Genomic DNA, 13,155 nt, shown 5'->3' on the forward strand with positions numbered 1-13,155 from the left:
CTTCACCCTTCACTGAGACACCTTTCACCATGCCAAATGTACCACCTTACATGAAACTCTTCTTCCACAAGGAACCAAGCATAACCGTTGTTAGACATGTGAGCGAAAAGTATGCAGTATTGCAAGTTTGAATGAGAAATTAATACAATTAGTTTTAAGGACTTCAATGTCATTATCATATAAACTGTGTAGTACAGGTTCTTCTGTAACAGGTTTGCTTAACACTCTAGTTGCAAGTTACATATCATAAGCTGAATCGTGTCATTCTTACAGATACAGTTCAAATAAATTGTCTGCGTTTGATTAAAAAAATTACCGACGATTACGTTACTTCCTAATGCGAAATTTGAGCGCAGCAAATAAGCTGTTTCACCTGTTCGATAGATTGAGGCAAAGAAATCGAGCAACACATGTATGCGCTATCACAGAATTTTTTTTTATTTTTCACACGTATTCGCAATTTCGGCTCGGGCGGTGCACATATACAGATCCGCCGCCACCGATCTGGCTCTCTGATTGCCACCGCACAGGGGTTGCATTGGAGGAGGAGCGAAGAAAAAAATTAAGTTCGAGCCGGCGCTTTGACAACCGGAGACTCGCAGGAAGAGGGGGGAGGGGGGCGGCGTGTACACCCAGCGGCAAACGATGGGGGCAGAAGCGCGCGCAGCAAGCGGACAACACGATAAAGGGAGGAGGGAAGAGATAGCAGCGACTGACTGATGCCGCTGACGCCGATAGCGCTGGGGGGATGAAAGGGGGGCGGAGCTGATTACGAGGCCGACGCCGACGACGACGCGAAACCCAGGAACGGACGTCAAAGAGCTGCGCTCTAAAATAATTGCTGAGGCTTAACTTGGTTAAGCCTGGAGAATGCGAAGCATCATCGTGTCGCGTAATTTGGAGGCGCACAACCACAGCGACGGCGCGAGGTGGGCCCCCGTTTCTCCACTGTCGTGACATCATCGTGTCACGTGGTGTGACGTCATGTATCACGTGATTTGGAGGCGCATAACCACGGTGCAGGGCTGAGAGAGAGAGAGAGAGAGAAAAGGACGGAAAGGCAGGGAGGTTAACCAGGCGATGCCCAGTTGGCTACCCTACACTTGGGGAGGGGAACAAAGGGGAAAAGAGGAAAAAGAGCGGCAAAGAAATGAGTCAAGTGGTAGCTAAAGTAGTATGCTTCGCATGAAATTACTCTGATCTCTAGTCTCAACGTACGTGGGTTTGCATGCTTTGACATCTGTACATACTTTCATTAATAAAGTAATTACAAAAGTCGAGCACAGTACCTGTAATCAGTTATCCGTTATTAAGGTTGTACCTTTCTCTGAGATAAAAAAACGTTTCTTTCAATAGAGGAATTTTTCATAATGATGGTAAAAACTGCTCACAACTCTCGTACGCGTGGAAAAAAATAATCTGAAAATAAGTAACTGAATCACAATGGAACTTAGCAACTATGTGCTCTGTAAGTCTGGGAATGTGAATATGTGAAACGATAGCATTCCACTCAACAATGCCTTGTTTTTCAGCACAGTGATTCCCTCAGAAAAGTAAAACGAAATAAAAAATTGCACTTTATGTACTCAATCTTAAATTTCTATCTGCAGGATTACAAATGGAACTCATAGTTTAGTATAAAAGGGATATCAAAATAGCAATACATATCACATGGAAATAGAAAAATAAGTTTAAGAAAATCAGACAAAATAGCAATACATATTACATGGAAAGAGAAAAAATCAGTTACAAAAAATGAGATCAAAAATAGCAATACGTATCACATCGAGAGAGGAAAAAAAAGTTGCAAAAATGAGATCAAAAATAGCAATACATGTGATATTTATTTATTATTTACCTGAAGCCCGAGCCCGGCCCAGGCCCGCGGGCCTGGGCCGGGCTCAGGCTTCAGGTCGCGGGCCCGGGCCGGGCTCGGGCCTCAAATTCAGGCCCGTGCAGTGCTCTAGTACCAAAACCAAACCAATCTCTTTGGTCTTGGCAAACTTCCGCAGCATACATAACAAAGTAGACACACTTAAACTATTCCATATGCCTGCTCTCTTGATATCATCGTGGGTACGGAAACGTTGCTAACAGAAGACGTTTCATGTCATGGCATCGCGTTTCCACCATCGTTCGTTTTATTTAGGAAAGATAGGGCGCATTCTCGACGAGAAGGAGGAGTGCTCATTGCGATTAACGGAGACTTGCATGCATCTCTTATCCCTATCGACTCTCCCTTAGAAATAGTCTGGATTTCTGTTCAACTTGGCCATATGCTTTACATTATAGGCGCCTGTTATAAACCACCAAGTAGCGAACCTGAATTCATTGAACTGTTAATCGACGCCATCGAGTAGATCCTTGTAAAGCACCCGAATTGCCTCCTATTGTATTTTTAGCAGCTGACTAACTTTCCTGCGATTAACTGGACGACGATAACTGTTGACTCCGATAGTTACCAACAGGAGAACATTAACTTCCTTCACTTGCTTCAGTATCACCACCTCACCCAAAGTGTGCACGAGCCCACTCGCGGTAAACATATCCTGGACCTCATCCTAACAACCCATCCTGAACGCTTAGAGATCCACGTCTTGGAAGAAATAAGTAACCACAAAGTTGTCCACTGTTCTCTTTCACTTCCACGGAGCGACAAAACAAAAACCAAAAAGCTTATCTACAACTACGCGCGTGCGGACGCTGAAAAAATGAACCTGTTGCTGAAAGCTTTCACAAATAGTTTTAAGGCCACTTTTCATAATCACACGACCAGTGAAAATTGAAAGTTGTTTCGTGGAAGACGAAAAGAAATTGAAGATTCCTGCGTTCCAAAACGAATGATAATCACACATACTAACAGTCCTTGGTTTACCACAGATGTCAATAAGAAGAAAAGAGCGTTTAGGAAAGCGGTTCGATCAAAGGAGGCTACTGCAAAAGGAAAACTACAAAAGCATTTCTAAAATAGCTGAAGAAACAAACTTCTCAAGACAAAAACAAATATTTTAATTTTACACTTCCTAGTTTGATAAAAACTCACCCTAAGAAATTTTGGAACACTGTTAATCCTAGAAGCGCTAGTACGGTTCCTGTTCTTTTGGGTGTAAACGGCACCATCCTACCTATAGAACAGTGTGCAGAACAATTCAACAGCCACTTCTACCAAGTTTTTACGACGAAATGCCCATTTACAATCCACTGCTGCTTCCTACGGCCGATATCCAGATTCCCTTTTCACTCATTCACATACCTGCGCTTGGCGTGGCTCGCGCAATTGAATGCCTACGCCCCACCACACCAGCCCAGGACCCGATGGTATCAAAGCAAAACTGTTAAAATAACCTGCCAGCACACAGCTTTGCTGCTATCTCTCCTTTTCCAACAGTCACTCGATACGACATGTGTGCCAGAAGATTGGAGGTCCGCTCATGTAATCCCGGTGTTTAAATCTGGAAACAGGTCCGTTCCTAATAATTACAGGCCAATTTCGCTAACCTTGATATCTTGCAAGTTATTCGAATATATAATATACACAAAAATTATCCAAGGTAGCACATTACAGCAAGCCGATACTAGAATACCGTTGGCAAAGCATGGCCCTAAGTAGGCCCACAGTTACCAATGTCCCTGATATTGGCTGAACCATTCACGACCGCATCTAATGATTGCCCTGAATGTCAATCGCTTTCCCAGTACCGACTGTTCCATCACTAAACCCCGGCTATCGTGGGCCAAGTTAGCCAGAATTTTCCCACTCTTTGCCATTGTTGGTTGTGCCATCACGAAGTCCTGGCTATCATGGCCCAGGTTAGCCAGAATTTTCCCGCTTTTTGCATTTTCAATTTTGCCATCTTAAAATCATGGCTATCACGGGCCATGTCAGCCACAGTTCCTCCACTGTTTGCCAGATTTGGCTATGCCATTTACGAAAACTGTCTATATGGACCTATAGCGTTGCCATCACTCATCAAGTATTAAAAATGTAATGGCATATGACGATCAACCTTGTGGTAACTGCTAAAACGATATGGCAACGGTCAATATTGCTACAACAGAGAGCGACAGTTTCTATAATTTTTCAGACTAGTAAAAAGTCACTTGAGCTCTTGATAACAGGTGTGAGAGCTCTATAAAGCTGTCTCATTTCAGTTTAACTAAAATTTGCATGCATACGTTGCCAAAGTAGATGTTTTACGGTGATCCTTGAGATCAAAACACATGTCCCTGGAGCACATTAATTATAGCATACGAGCAGTATTAGTGTAGTAGCGCAGTGATATTGCTCGACTACTTATACTGAAATTCTGCCATAACAGACATGCTACGCGGACTTTTAAGTGGCATTTGAGTCGAATGGTATTCATTGCCTCTAATGGCATTCGGACCGAACGGAGTTGTGCTGTCCTTCACAACAATTTCCAAACGCATTCAGAAACGTCCAAAACGCATTCGCTCGCTATATAGCTGCTGCCGTCGAGTTTATTTTTTTGTTCCTTCGCTGTTTTTGAGTGGAATAAAGACGTGACGACGCCTTTGGCGGTGGTCAGTGGACTGTGCCCTTTCCGCCCCAGAGGAATCGGTCTGCCGCATAATACCGACGACGACAAAATACAGACCAACGACCACAGGTGTAAAGAATTCTATCGTTTTAAGTAACTTCGAACGGCTGTACTAATCCCTGTACTAATTGCCTTTCAAAAGGTCCCGTAAATTTAGTAATCGAAGCATACGCGCTGGCGTGACCCAGTGGTAATGATTCGTGTAATAATATATGGCCTAGCCAAGCCGCTAATCAACAAACTATATTATTTTGTTTGAGAAGTGCGCAGACAGAGCTCACGCTGTTGCCTTTGTGGTATTTCTGGGCATAATGACCCACCTATTTTTCATGGAATATTATTTATTCAAAAGCGTATTTGCACGCTCTGCCCGGGCGAGTGTCTGGAAGCCAGCCCAAAGGAGCCTTGAACAAAAATCAAATAAGTTTCATTTGATTAAATTTTTGAATTAAAAAATCACTTTTTTTATTCGCTCTAGGAATTCACTGCCGCAGTGCGCAGCGCGTGTCTGCTTCATGGAGGTCGCGATACAAACATAATAGCTTAGTTGAAGTACATTCGCTAAACCGAGTTTGTGCGCAGTTTTAGCAACGTCCATAAACGAAGCAGTTGCCTCGTAATTTCGAATTCGGCGTTGCGCACGTGATATATTAGGCCGGTGCTTCATAAACGCCAGCGGACACGCGCTAGAGATTCCTATGCTTCCCTATGTTGTGCCCTGTGGTCGCGCCTTTGTCATGTTTTCTGTTTTGCTATTTCCTTCCTTTTCTGCAAATGGTTTAGTTTTGTTTATTGGTGCTTAACGTCCCAAAGCGAATCAGGCTATGACAGACGCCGTAGTGAAGGGCTCCGGAAATTTCGACCACTGGAGTTCTTTGTCGTGCACCGAGATCGCACAGTACGCGGGCCTTTGAAATTTCGCCTTCATCGAAATTCAGCCGCCGCGGCCGGGATCGAACCCGCGTCTTTCGGGTCAGCAGCCGAGCGCCGTAACCACTGAGCTACCGCGGATATAAAAAAATAAAAATAAGATACGAAAAATAAAAAGATAATAAAACACAGTGCGCCATGAAACGCTTTCGCCTTGCAGCACTTTAGACAGCTAAAGTGCCCTCTGAAATTTTTTATTGCTTTATATTTTTGTTATTGTGTGGCAACATTTTAGACCATCTTAAACTAACAGAAGCCGCATCATACGGCCCCGCAAAATACCCGAGTGTCTGAAGTAGTTTTGGCGACATCCTTCTTGAAGCTCCACGTTTTTCACTTCAAAGTTTTCAAGCTTTTTCTGAGGCTTTATAACAATACTTTGACACTTCCCTGTTCCCACCCACTTGTTTCTTATAGATATTGCCGTCTGTCCTGCCTGTGGCCATGTGACTCATTCTCCGAAAATTCCAACCCTTTTCACATGTTTTGGCCGCGTCCCCTCTCTCTTTCAAGTCCAATATCTTCCCACCTGTTCTCTAGGCCACGCTCTTTTCCAGGTAGCCGGAAAACCCCCGCCCCGCGAAGCGCTTTTTTTCTTTTTGATTGTAACTTTCTCGAAGCTGTTTTCCCTCGCGCGCAGCCACCGGCTTCGCCGTTAATGCACCCTTCCACGATCTCCCTTTCTCCTCCTTTCAGCTCGAGGGGCCTTTTCTCGGGACCACGAAACCCGTGTAAAGGATAATGACTCTCTCCCCTCCAACCCCCCCCCCCCCTCCCCTACCTTCGTCTCCCCTGCTCGTCTCGGAACCACGCGACGCATCACAATAACACATCCTTGACAAGGCAGAGCCCAACCACGTGCACAACCAGCGCGACGAAAAGGCATGCACACTCGAGCTGGCACCTTTCATAGACTGTGCAAGCGAAAAGCCACATCTCATATGTTAGGAGAGCTCTGACGCTGTTCATACCCTGGCCGCCTGCAAGATGTTATTTGTAAGTACTAAAATTCTTTTATCTTGATACGCGTCTGAAAGTAAAAGTGGTTTTGGTAGTAAATGTTGCTTTGACTACATGCACCTTTATTTTTTCGGCAGGAAAAGAGAGCGAGCCAAAACACGTGGACGACTTCTGTGTACCTAGTCTCATTGCGGAAGGGCTTGCTTGACGCCGTGCGCAGTGGAAATGTGTCCGAATGGTAAGAAGTTCATTTTTCGTCTTAAATTAATTTGCCGCTGCAGACCAGTCGGCACGAATATGCGTAATACTTCCGTACTGTTTGTTTTTGCCTTCTACACTTGCAGGCGGAATAGAAAATCCGCAATTGCTGGTTAAAGCTTTTGTCCAAGTTGTCTCCCAATGAAAAAAAGGCATTACTCTGGACTATCAGAGAAGTGCTTTTGTGGGATTTCCAACTCGCAGTTTCGTATCCAATTATAATATGCATGCGAAGCAACTAGGATAAACTGTTAGATTTTTTAAAAAGCAAAGATGCCCTGAGTCTCTTGCGTTCAGCGTATTTCTGAAAAAAATCGCAAGCCGTATTTTTAACCCCATTAAAGAAACTGATCAAAAATGTTGTTTATGATATTAAGATAAAATAGTACAACATGTTTTCAATATTTCACATTAATTAAGCATATTTTGTTACGGGTTTGTTTGTTTGTTTGTTTGTACCAGTGGTCTTGGTATTTCTGTCACTATACAATGTAATGTTCCCACTCCTACCTTAGTCCCGGAAAGGACTGGTAGTATGTAATCAATAAATAAATATATATATTTACCGGGGGGTGGGACACGACACATTAAATTAAAATGGACCATTTGGCACAAGGCAAGTTTAGTAAATTATATTGCACTTTGTGCAACTAGTGTGGTGTTGGTTCTTCAGCATAAATGAAAGATTATCCTGTAAAATATGTTGCCAGTGCCTTCAAGCAGACAGTGTCACAAAATGCGGTGTTATTTAATCATTTTTGTTCTTGTTCTGTGATGGCCATAACTAAACTTATCATGCATCTCTTTGCAGGCTCGGCGTTTCTTGAGGCCATCGTGCAAGAGCTGGACGAGGAATTTGTTCGAATGCAGTGCAACAGTCCTCTTGCAAGAGGAGTGCAACGATTCCTTCGGATATGTCTGATCAGTTCACTAGATGACAGCTCCGTTGAGACTTTATGGATGCCTTAGCCATGCCACAGCAGCTTGCCGAGCTGCGTTGTTCAAAGATCGGCACGAACCAAACTTGACAATAAATTATTTTCCTACAGCCTCTGCCACCATGCTCTTGGGCCCCCTTTCTTTACTTCCCAGGGTGGCTGGTGGTAGCGCAAGCCATCCTATGTGCGGTAAAAGCGTGATTCTTGTAACTGAAAGGAATTCTTTCGCACCCTCATTTATGAATATCTTAACCAGAACAAATCGGCTCTTCCCTCTACACTGACTCTATCGTTATTGATTTCTCTAAAGCCTTTGATCGCGCGCCTCATAACCGCCTGATGATAAAAATACGCAACCTGCAGCAACCACACAGTGGATTAACGCATTTCTAACAAACCGCTTTCAGTCAGTTAAGTTAGGGAGCTGTTTATCTATATGTACAGGCGTTACTTCAGTAGTACCTCAGGGTCCGTAGCTGGGTTCGCTGCTTTTCTTTATATAATAATAATAATGACATCACGTTGAACATAACATGAACAATATGATTATTTGCAGATGACTGTGAATTACCGATTAATAACGAGCCCTTGCGACATCATTGCTCTCCAGAGTGATCTTGGTGAGCTAACTAATTGGTGCGGCAGATGGCAAATGGTAATTAACGCAGATAAAAGTAAACATCTCCACTTCACTTCCATTGCTAACACCAGCCCCAATACCTACTCAGTTAATAATAGTATCATTGAAACTGCAGCGTCGGTAAAATACCTCGGAGTAAAATTGAACTCTAATTTTTTCTGGAGCGCTCATATTGATCTGATCACTACCAAAGCCTTAAAAAAACTTGTTCTTATACGCCCAATGCGCCAAGCCAACCAGGACATCAAAATACACGAATTCAACATGCTAATGAGACCTGCGATAGAATACACGTCGGTGATCTGGCATATCTTATAAAGATGTTGGAATCTACACAAAACAAAGCTACTCAACTCGTTGTTTCCCGTTGCTCTCGTTATCAGTGTAACAGCACTGAAAATATCGCTCTATCCCCAACCTCTGGTCATGCGCAGAAAATTCAGCCGTTTATCTTTTTCCCATACTCTCTACCACAGTAACACACCGTTTTCAAGTTATCCTCTCCCGGCACCACACACATCAGCTCGTACAGATCACATGACTAAAGCCCTTATCTCTCGGACAAAACGATACATACACTCACCTTTGGCCCTGCGTATTGAAAAGTGCAATTCGCTTCCTTCTGGCATTGGGGCTGTCCCTGAAACATCATCATTTCATAAGCTCTTTGGTGGGGGTACATTAATCCTTGGACTTATGCCTGGAACTCCCAGCCCCACTACACGGCTGGCAAGCACACGTGTACATTTTCGGCAGACTTTGCATGCTGTGCCAGTCACTGGAGAGAGTCGAACTTCAGTCATACTTGTTTAGCATATAGGGCCTACTTACAGATGCAGGGTACTCTTTCAGTAATTAACAATGTAATGCTTCCCCTTTACCATAGGCCTCTCCTCACATCATCACGAAATTAACCTGTGCAAACTGCTGAGAAGTACACTTTGAACTTTATAGTAGTGACTCAGCGCGGTGCACACACAACTGAACACATATGAGAATTGCGGTGTGCAGGCAACACGACCGCTCATGCTCATGCAATCTCAGTAGAAAAAGAACCACATCTTCGGAAATAAAGAGGGGAGATGAACATCTTCCTGCGAACCCAATATAAACTTCTATGCGTGACGCGATTCCTAAGAAGATGTAGTACAAGATTTCCCGAAACGAAGTACGAATTTTTATTTAAATGCCCAAAACTTCCTACACCCACCAGGGCCTGAAGGATGTTCAAAAATGGTGGCCTCCGAGGACCCACTGTTCATGTTTGTTCACGAATATGTGATGGTAATAGGCTGGTATACTGAGTATCTGTTCTAGGCCTGGGCATGTTCAGCCACGTGCCCAGATCCATTCTGCTGAGGATTCTGCCATAGCTTTTGTCCTCTGCTGGTTATGAGTATCTGTTTTTGACCTGGGCATGTTCAGCTACATGCCCAGATCCTCTATGCCATCCTTACCACTTTCTCAGTGGTAAGCTTTGCTATTCCTACCTGTGCTGCTTCTCTCCCAGTCCCTCTTCATTGTGGGCCTGATTTTCTTCCTTTCCATTCTGTGTTCAACTGCATGATGCTCGTTCAGCTGCTTGATCTGAAACCCAAAAACAGATTTACTTTTTTTTTCCGACTTTTTTTTTCCGACTTTTTTTTTCCGACTTTTTTTTTCCGACTTTTTTTTTCCGACTTTTTTTTTCCGACTTTTTTTTTCCGACTTTTTTTTTCCGACTTTTTTTTTACTTTTTTTTTCCGACTTTTTTTTTCCGACTTTTTTTTTCCGACTTTTTTTTTCCGACTTTTTTTTTACTTTTTTTTTCCGACTTTTTTTTTCCGACTTTTTTTTTCCGACTTTTTTTTTCCGACTTTTTTTTTCCGACTTTTTTTTTCCGACTTTTTTTTTCCGACTTTTTTTTTCCGACTTTTTTTTTCCGACTTTTTTTTTCCGACTTTTTTTTTCCGACTTTTTTTTTCCGACTTTTTTTTTCCGACTTTTTTTTTCCGACTTTTTTTTTCCGACTTTTTTTTTCCGACTTTTTTTTTCCGACTTCCGAGAAGCGATAATCCCGATAAGCCCGGGCTTGAAAACCCTCCGGATTAGCAGCACAGGTGGCGCCACATACCGGTGGACGGTGCAGCAGTTGGCTATTTGGCAATTGCGAGCGGCATCGCATGCCCTTATCTTTCCAGCCGGAGTGTCTAACATGGTAGGGAGTATTTTCACAGATAACGCTCGTTATCGGGTAAACGCCAGCAAGTCTGAGTGATAAGTGAAAGAACAGGACATGAGGGAGCACCCAGCGCACCGGTAACAGCGCTGGTGCCATTTCTCATCTCTCAATTGACAATTAGGGCAGGAGAACGCACAGATAAGCAAGTAGGTCTCGAAAACATCACAAACGGCAAATGGGGGAACAGGAGGGGGGGGGGGGAGTAAGAGTGGAGCGAGCGCGCTGACCATTCTCTAGTTGTGGCTAAGAATAGATACTACACTCGCATCTTAGCCAAAAGGCTCAGATCGTCTTAGCCAAAGGGCTAAGACTATTCCGCAAGACCGGTTTCTGTCTTGCTTCTCTCCCGCCCGAAAAACCTGCCAGACACGCCTTGAAAGGGCGAAAGGAAGCGCGCGGGGAGCAGGTTTCATCCCGAGGCCATGGGCGCCGCGGGAAAGGGATGTGACAATGCGCTGTTGGCCAAATGCCCGAGACTGCGCCGGCGGTGTGTTTTTTTTTTTTTTCCTCTTCTGCGAGCATCAAAATGCGCCGACTCGCGCAGCAAAGCGGATAGCGAATAAACGTGAAAGCACGTCACCGAGCAAGACACGAGAAATTGCCTGCAGCGTAGACCAGGCAGGCCGTCACACAGCACTGCGCGGCTTTGCTGTTTCTGAGCTGATTGTCGTGTTGGGATTTCGTGATCTGATTTTAGAATTAGGTTTTTGCTCCCCCAGGGATGGGGGAGTCGCTGGGCCGGTCCCGGAGGTAGTGCAATACCGGGTCGACCCGTGGCGGTGGTGGGGCAAGCCCCGAACACTCCGCCGCGCTCCAAAAATCAGTTTAACATCTTGGGTCCAAATAAGACCACATATCAGATATTAAGCTGATAAGAACAGATACTACACTTTGATCTTAGCCAAAAGGCCGAGAAGCGATAATCCCGATAAGCCCGGGCTTGAAAACCCTCCGGATTAGCAGCACAGGTGGCGCCACATACCGGTGGACGGTGCAGCAGTTGGCTATTTGGCAATTGCGAGCGGCATCGCATGCCCTTATCTTTCCAGCCGGAGTGTCTAACATGGTAGGGAGTATTTTCACAGATAACGCTCGTTATCGGGTAAACGCCAGCAAGTCTGAGTGATAAGTGAAAGAACAGGACATGAGGGAGCACCCAGCGCACCGGTAACAGCGCTGGTGCCATTTCTCATCTCTCAATTGACAATTAGGGCAGGAGAACGCACAGATAAGCAAGTAGGTCTCGAAAACATCACAAACGGCAAATGGGGGAACAGGAGGGGGGGGGGGGAGTAAGAGTGGAGCGAGCGCGCTGACCATTCTCTAGTTGTGGCTAAGAATAGATACTACACTCGCATCTTAGCCAAAAGGCTCAGATCGTCTTAGCCAAAGGGCTAAGACTATTCCGCAAGACCGGTTTCTGTCTTGCTTCTCTCCCGCCCGAAAAACCTGCCAGACACGCCTTGAAAGGGCGAAAGGAAGCGCGCGGGGAGCAGGTTTCATCCCGAGGCCATGGGCGCCGCGGGAAAGGGATGTGACAATGCGCTGTTGGCCAAATGCCCGAGACTGCGCCGGCGGTGTGTTTTTTTTTTTTTTCCTCTTCTGCGAGCATCAAAATGCGCCGACTCGCGCAGCAAAGCGGATAGCGAATAAACGTGAAAGCACGTCACCGAGCAAGACACGAGAAATTGCCTGCAGCGTAGACCAGGCAGGCCGTCACACAGCACTGCGCGGCTTTGCTGTTTCTGAGCTGATTGTCGTGTTGGGATTTCGTGATCTGATTTTAGAATTAGGTTTTTGCTCCCCCAGGGATGGGGGAGTCGCTGGGCCGGTCCCGGAGGTAGTGCAATACCGGGTCGACCCGTGGCGGTGGTGGGGCAAGCCCCGAACACTCCGCCGCGCTCCAAAAATCAGTTTAACATCTTGGGTCCAAATAAGACCACATATCAGATATTAAGCTGATAAGAACAGATACTACACTTTGATCTTAGCCAAAAGGCCGAGAAGCGATAATCCCGATAAGCCCGGGCTTGAAAACCCTCCGGATTAGCAGCACAGGTGGCGCCACATACCGGTGGACGGTGCAGCAGTTGGCTATTTGGCAATTGCGAGCGGCATCGCATGCCCTTATCTTTCCAGCCGGAGTGTCTAACATGGTAGGGAGTATTTTCACAGATAACGCTCGTTATCGGGTAAACGCCAGCAAGTCTGAGTGATAAGTGAAAGAACAGGACATGAGGGAGCACCCAGCGCACCGGTAACAGCGCTGGTGCCATTTCTCATCTCTCAATTGACAATTAGGGCAGGAGAACGCACAGATAAGCAAGTAGGTCTCGAAAACATCACAAACGGCAAATGGGGGAACAGGAGGGGGGGGGGGGAGTAAGAGTGGAGCGAGCGCGCTGACCATTCTCTAGTTGTGGCTAAGAATAGATACTACACTCGCATCTTAGCCAAAAGGCTCAGATCGTCTTAGCCAAAGGGCTAAGACTATTCCGCAAGACCGGTTTCTGTCTTGCTTCTCTCCCGCCCGAAAAACCTGCCAGACACGCCTTGAAAGGGCGAAAGGAAGCGCGCGGGGAGCAGGTTTCATCCCGAGGCCATGGGCGCCGCGGGAAAGGGATGTGACAATGCGCTGTTGGCCAA

General features: G+C 45.4%; 2 non-coding genes across 2 annotated transcripts; both read right to left on the reverse strand.

Moving 5' to 3' along the window:
• Positions 1 to 11,237: 11,237 nt before the first annotated feature.
• On the reverse strand, positions 11,238 to 11,430 carry LOC149338626 (U2 spliceosomal RNA). The gene has a single exon (XR_016283915.1). It is a non-coding gene; the product is annotated as a U2 spliceosomal RNA (small nuclear RNA).
• Positions 11,431 to 12,327: 897 nt separating this feature from the next.
• Positions 12,328 to 12,520, reverse strand: LOC149338627 (U2 spliceosomal RNA). Its single transcript, XR_016283917.1, has one exon. It is a non-coding gene; the product is annotated as a U2 spliceosomal RNA (small nuclear RNA).
• Between the last annotated feature and the right edge of the window lie 635 nt (positions 12,521 to 13,155).

This window comes from Amblyomma mixtum, chromosome 6 (assembly GCF_055824585.1).
Source record: "Amblyomma mixtum isolate Tamu chromosome 6, ASM5582458v1, whole genome shotgun sequence".
Taxonomy (NCBI): domain Eukaryota; kingdom Metazoa; phylum Arthropoda; class Arachnida; order Ixodida; family Ixodidae; genus Amblyomma; species Amblyomma mixtum.